Here is a 7,776-nt window from a genome sequence, read left to right as displayed (position 1 = left end):
CTTGAATATTCTGTTAGAAATCATCTAATTGGTTGCAATTTTCTCATTTATACTCAAAGAAAACCCCTAAGCTGTATAAAAATAAATAACCATAAAAAATGTCGCTGCTTGGATAATAATTCGAACAAATTGATCCAAATTGATCAAAACCCAACTGACCTGCTGCCTCATTAGATAGTTGATGCCGAACGCCAGGTCCCCGATGGGCCATTTCCCTAACGTCTCCGAGTATGTGAACCGCACCGTCTCCGCCAGCGTCGCCACTACATCCCGCCACGTCGCCGGGGCCTGTGTCGGCCGCCGGACGAACCTCCTCCTCTTCCCGCTCCCCTTCTCTCCCGCCTTCCCTGGCAGCCTCCGGCTCAGCACCCAGTACACCAGCAGCGCCACTACCGCGGCCGCCGTCGTCGCCCGCGGCCCTGCCCATCGGAACCCTAGAACTCTTCGGATCGACTCCAGGGTTTTGGAGCCCCTGTGGCTTGGAATTGGAAACATTCCTTTCCCTTCCACGAGCCGTTGCGTGTCGTGGGAGCGTAAATTTCCTTTTTACTAAACGAACCTTGAGCATTTACAAATTGACGAAGGAACCCTCACGTGGGCTATTGGTATTTATTTATGAGCGAGGGTTTCTTGGTAAATGAGATACTAGGAGGTGGTACATGGAATTTGAAAGGCAAAGCATCTTTCCTGGAGGGAGAATCTAAGGACAGGATCCGCATAAAAGAGGTAGTGGTGATAGGCAGCCCCCCAATTCAACCCCCAAAAGTTAAAAACCGGCATAAGACCGGTTCACTAAGGGCCGCTTTTTTTTTTTTTTTTTTTGGTACAACGGTGACTCACACGCAATGGTGTGAATGCGGCCAACAAAATAAAAAAAAAATCATATAGTGGCTCTGACACGGATCCATGATTGGCCCAAACAAAATCGCCGTGTACTTTGGAGACAAATCTATCTACACTATAAGCGGAGACACGAGGGTGATAACCTAGCGTAAGGGCACCACATAGAGTAACAACAACCAAACCAGTTTTTATGCTACGTGATTGGTGAAGGGTACTATTACCCATTTCCCTTATGATTTCTCTTCTAGCATGCATGACCTTAATCTGAACCAGCAAGCTAAAGCACAATAATCTCTATATTACTTTTCTCTAACATATGCAGCAAATTATTAATAGATCACACACACACACACAGAGGCATGCATATATATATATAATATTTAAGTTCTCATGTATTTCATAGCCTTTCTATATTATTGTGTATGTTTTGCACCAGGGGAGCTGAGGGGAATCGAGAGGGTCCATTACATAATTTAGTACTAAGGAAAATTTTATCTTTATAATTGATGGGCCATAGTTGATTAGATAGAATTTGTTAGACATTCATAAGACAAAAAAACGTCTGCTAACTTTATGAAGCTTTGCATGTTCATCTACCCACATGGAAATTGAATGGATCGACCACTTACTAACTTTATAGGATAAAATTGTCTCTTATTCCTATTGATTCTTGTTATTTTCGATAGTAACCTAAAATCATGATAATCTTCATGATTTCTCTCGACCATTTGAATCAGCTTTATGAACTCTCATTCACCAAGTATTGGTGAATTCCCTTCTATAGTAACCAAAAACTGAAAAAATTTAGGTATTTGCATGACTTACTACCATGAGAGAAAGAAATGGTAAATACAATGATAAGAGGGTGGCCTAAAGTTCAGGTGTTATGTGTTTGGATTATGAGAAACTATGAATTGTATCTTTGTCATCATGAATGCATGAAAGAGGTGCAGAATATCAGTTGTCTATAATGCATACCTAAAGGAACAAAATATTGACAAAATGGTGTGGCCTCATCATATATAAGGAGGATTCAAGACAAATGGACCATCATCATTCTGTTCTGACATCTTTTTTCTTCCTTATCAACCTAGCCTCTTCTTTCTATGATGTAATATCTCAACAGTAAGAAAGAACAGAAGATAACTAAGCAGTAAGTGTTGCTGACTAATAAGAAACAGAGAGAGTTATAGAACAAGGTTCAGAATTTGAAAAAATACTTTAACACCCAGAATTTTTCCGCTATGAAGTTGTGTTAACCTTGGCCACCTTTTCCTTCTAATATGAATGTCATACTCTTGCTTTTTATTTTTCAGCGGATTTCTACTTACATTGTCAAAGTAGACTTTGTTAGGGCTTTGAATGTTGGCAATGAATGCAACGAGAAGATGAATCTAAAGTTGAAACTAAATAGGTTAGATTTGTTTATATTTTTAAGTCTAATATTCTGTAGAAAACTAAAAAAAATGGTTGCAAAACAGGATATACTAAAATGTGTTCCTTACTCCCTAATATTTAACTCTGAGGCGTGATAAGGTTTACACAATTATTAGTGATTCAATTCAGTATGCAAATTATTAAATTACAGATTCTAAGATGCAGTAGATGCATACAAACTCTTTTTTCTCTTATGAAATAATTATTGAAGATACTTTCTCAAGTTATGAAAAGGACCTCTAATTCAGTCTAATTTAGTAGATGTTTTATAGTGGCATTTTTTATTGATGTTTCATAACAGCTTGTTCGACAAATTTTCTTAATAAATTTAGTCTTCATTAGCTTCCATTTATCTCATTCTCAGATATTTCTCAGCTCTATACTCACTCAAGGAATTAGGAACCTCAAATGAGAATCTAGATATCCTTTTATAGATTGAGGTTCTAAATTTTGCCCTATTCTCGGTTCTAGGCATATCTGTGGACATTTGGAAACATAGTATGAAAGAGATGAGCACATATATGTTGACAATCTGACAGTACATGTATGGTCTTTGTTCAAGTTTCCTACACTTAGAACCTTCTACCAGGTAATTAATTTGACCTAGGGATGCCATTCAGTTGGATCAAGTCCAGGTTTCACTAAAGCTGGACCCACATGTTAAGATTTTGGGTCTAATTTTTCTTCCATTCCATATCCAGAAGGATTGGGTTAGGTATGGATTCGAGTAATAAAAATGACATCGAATTGGGGTCAGGTAGAGATCGAGTCCATGTACCTATCAAGTATCAAATGTTATAACTTGAAGGACCGGAGAAGATAAAACAGTCCAAGCCTTGAGAAGTTTATCAAAGAAACATCCATACATGCACAAGAATCAAATCATGAATAAGCAATTGATTTAACTATGTAACGATGATTGACTAAAAATAAAAATATGCTTTACTTAAAGTCAAGTATCTATACTTATCAGATCTGGCTAGCTAGAAATATTTAGACTTTTGGCGAGAGTTGTCCTTCTCCGGAAATTGTTGTGGAGCAAACCTAGGGTCAGGTGGTGGAGATTAGTCAGGCAGATATGTTGGATGGACCTTTGATAGCTCGGGGCACCTGGGCCTCTACTTCTGCTCGTGTAGCGTCTCGAATGGTGCTCTTCACCAGGCGCCCCCACCTCCGAGTTTTCTCAGAGTCAATTTCGATGGATGCCTACTGGATAGCGGCAGGAGGAAGGGTGCAGATTTTGTTATCAGAGGCCCGAAGTCTAGGGTGATTATGGCTAGTGGTTTTCAGATCTTCAACATTTTGGTCCCGGAGGCGGAGCTGAGGCAGCATGGCCCAGTCTAGGTTATGCTCGACGTATGTTGCAGGTTAATGTGTACTGTTCGAAGGGGATTCGGCTACGGTCATTGGCTGGGTCTAACAGATTGTCGGCGGTAAGGGCAAGTGTCACCCCCTGATTTGTGACATCCAAGCCATGATCTCTGGGCAGGGTGACCCTCCAGGCTAAGCATGTCTACAGAGAAGCCAACGGGGTTGCAGATTGGGTGGCCTCGTATGTGGCTAAATACTTGGAGACATCTTTTGGGTTGAAGAGAGGGAGCTGCCTTGTGCATTCCGAATATGTTATATTTTGACCTTCTTGGGATGTATCTGTATTAGAATTGTTTGAATCATCCGTTTCAGCAAAAAAAAAAAAAGTCAAGTATTTATACTCAAGCATATTTCTAACATATTATGTTTATACTTTTTGCCTTTATAAGTTTATAGAACAAACTTTATATGCCAAGAATTTATTAAAGTAAAGCATTATATAAATAAAATTTTTGGGTTTAATTTTTCTTCCCATTCCATATCCAGAAGGATTGGGTTAGGTATGGATTCGAGTAATTAAAAATGACATCGAATTGGGTCAGGTAGAGGTCGAGTCCATGTTACCTATCAAGTATCAAATGTTGTAACTTGAAGGATTGGAGAAGATTAAAACAGTCCAAGCTTTGAGAAGTTTATCAAAGAAACATCCATACATGCACAAGAATCAAATCATGAATAAGCAATTGATGATTAACTATGTAGTGATGATCGATTAAAATAAAAAAACCGCTTTACTTAAAGTCAAGTATTTATACTTATCAGATCTGGCTAGCCAGAAATGTTTGGACTTTTGGCGAGAGCTGTCCTTCTCTAGAAATGTTGTGGAGTGGGCCCGGGGTCAGGCGGTGGAGATTAGTCAGCTAGATCTATGAATGACCTTTGATAACTCGGGGCACCTGGGGCTTACTTCTACTTGTTGTAGCGTTTCGGATAGTGTTCTTCACCTGTAAAGCCCTCACCCCCGAGTTTCCTCAAGGTCAATTTTGATGGATGCGTGCTGGATGGTGGTAGGAGGGATGTGTAGGCTTTGTTATTAGGGGGCCCGAACTTCAGAGTGATTGTGGCTGGTGGTTGCCAGATCTTCAACACATCGGGTGCCCGGAGGCTAAGCTGAGGCGTGTGTTGCAAGTTAGTGTGGTACTGTTTGAGGGGACTCACTATAGTCATTGGCTGGTCCAGGCGGATTGTCGGCGGTAGGGGCGAGTGCCACCTTCTGATCCATGACATCCAAGCTATGGTCTCTAGCGGGGTGGTCTTTCAGGGCTAAGCATGTTCTACAGATAGACCAACGAGGCTACAACTAGATGGTCTCGTACGTGGCCAATCACTTTGGAGTCACTTTTGGGTTGGAGAGAGGGAGCTGCCTGTGTACGCTCTAGAATAATGTTGTATTTTGACCTTCTTGGATGTATCCATACTAGAATTGTATGAATCATCGGTTTCAGCATACAAAAAAAAAAGAGTTAAGTATTTATACTCAAGCATATTCTAACACATTATTTTTTATACCTTTTGCCCTTATAAGTTCATAGAACAAACTTTATATGCTAAGAATTTATAAAGTAAAGCATATATAAATTAAAATTAATATATTATATTATATTGTATTGTATTGTATTGTATATAAGTGTATATGTATACAAGTAATAAATCAGATAATTATATGATTATAGGTTGAGTTCGGGTTCAAGTCAAATCTAAAAACCTCAAATCATGCCTGACCCAAAAATGTTAATAGGCATGATTTTGGAACCCAATACAACTTATTTATTGCATCGGGTCTGGTTCTGCTTTTGGCCTAGTGGGCACCAGATTAATGGGTGGGAGTGACAACCCTAATTTTGATCAAAGGGATTGCTTTATTACCACGATTTACATAAATTATGTAATAAAAATTATAGATTTTTAACAAAGCTCTGTTCTCTTGGGTGGACAATCAAAATGAGGTAGCAATTTTATTGAAAATCTTGGCTTGGTTTCAAGAATGGAAAATATTACCAGCAGTATGGCTTCTCTAACATTACATAGATTGTCTCAGCCTTTTCCCCTCATTGTTACATGACAAAAAGAGACATAAGTCTTCAGCTCTTCATAGCTCCCACTGCTACTGCTAATGAAATTCAACTTTGTCCTCTTGGCATGGCATAGCATGAAACTTAGCTTAAAGTAAGTTAGTTGTGGTTCCAAACCAAGCAAGAATCCTCATAATTAATCTTATAGCTTGCGACTTAGTTCATGCAACCAGAGCCATTTATCACCTCCACTAATCTAGTAGTTGCACCAACCGAATTCCATTTCATCATGATGACTTTCCATAAAACCAAGGACAATTTTTCCACACCTCAATTAACATGTTTAGTTGTCCTCACATTCTAACCATGACCTCACCCACAAAGGACTTTGTGCGAAAAATAATAACACTAACCCTACCAACATTTCTTAGCACTCATTATGGACTGTCCTGCATTTATTACTGATGCCAATGACTTGGAAGCAAACACTTGGACCAAGAAAAATAAAGAAGCTATTGCATGATTCCAAGTAACCGCTTGAAAATTTAGTTCCTTTGCTTGACATGCAATCCAAAAGTACGCCAAATTGGAATCTAATCCATGTCTGCAACAGCAACTTACGCTTCCCATAGCTTAGATGTCAAACAAGGATCATATTTCAAATTCCATGCTTTGAAATTGGAGGCTCACCGAAGCTGGAGGCACCAAACCAAATGCCTACGAGGGGGACCCACGGTGGTCTCGGACAGCTAGCCGTTTTGAACAACTGCCCTCAGGTCCCAGGCATCCCGGTGGTCTTATGGCTACTAGCCTACGGCACCTAGATGTGGGTCTCAAGGTTCAAGGCCCGGCCATTTTTAACAACAGTCTTTGCAATTCAAATGAAAGTGGTGGGGACTTGTCCAAATTGCTACGTTGGGAAACGGAAATAGTAGCGGGAAATGCTGGTGGATTGAAGATGAACAAATCCAAAATGCTGGACAGCAAAAGAGGCGACTCAATATGCTGTCTTATTCGTCTCTCGGTACATATGCACGATCTAGAAGGTACCACACTTCTTCACCAGCCAACTATTGTCACCTAGCAGCAAGTGTTCAACCTCCCTCGCCTAGCGACGGTTGCACGGCCTGAAATCTTTTATCTTTGTTTTGCATCGGTTTCTCTAGATCTTTACTTAGTAGTTTGCTAAGATTGAAGGAAAGATTTGCTTCCTAATAAAATGGATAAATTTTGCTTGAAATAAAATTTGGAAAATGCTAATATAATTTTTTCTACTATAACATGATATATATAATATATATAGCAGAGATTTAAAGAGATATTATAATTAATATCTTTTCTTCTATCATGGTAATTTAGCTATCGGTATAATATGACAATCTTTATATAATAGGAATAGCGGCAATCTTTTGCTTTATTCATAGTTCACTAATGAATTATTAAATCCAAATTAAAATTAAATACACAAAGCTATTTTCCATCACATTGGTTAACAAAAAATTGATTTAATAATCTTTTATTTTTATTTTATTTTTGTAAAGAAGAGGCACTAGGTTCAATATGAACTGGGGAGCTCCTTTATATTTGTAACCCTCACAACCTCGATACAATTATCAAGAATTATACTAGTAGAGTAATGAAAGATCTGACCATGTAAACATTATATGCCATTTTTATTATAATAATAGATTACAATAACCTTGAGGCTAGCATCTCTTGTGATTCACAATGTTATTTATCGAAGAGATAGAAATAGATAGATATATAATTTGTCATACAAATTTTATATTTAGCTTTATTCCCCCCTGATTGGCTTCCCAAGTTCATTTTGGCTGACCGTTTCCCACCGGTCATCACCGGCTGATGTAGTCAAGTGGGGCAGAGCCGTGCATCATCAGAGAAAACAAAAAGCGAGAAAAAAAAGAAAAAGAAAGGAAAAAGAGCAACGGAAGCACCGAAACCGGCTCACAACGTGCCACGTGGCAAGGCTAACGGTAACCTTCCCGTCTTCCCACCCATCTCCGCCCACTTCCAAAATCTCTCCCGCAAACCCCGCTTTGAAAACTTAAAAACTCAACCGCTCCGTTCATCCACTCCTACCAGTACTGCATGG

This window comes from Phoenix dactylifera, unplaced genomic scaffold (assembly GCF_009389715.1).
Source record: "Phoenix dactylifera cultivar Barhee BC4 unplaced genomic scaffold, palm_55x_up_171113_PBpolish2nd_filt_p 001570F, whole genome shotgun sequence".
Lineage (NCBI taxonomy): Eukaryota > Viridiplantae > Streptophyta > Magnoliopsida > Arecales > Arecaceae > Phoenix > Phoenix dactylifera.
This window is presented reverse-complemented; position numbering follows the sequence as displayed.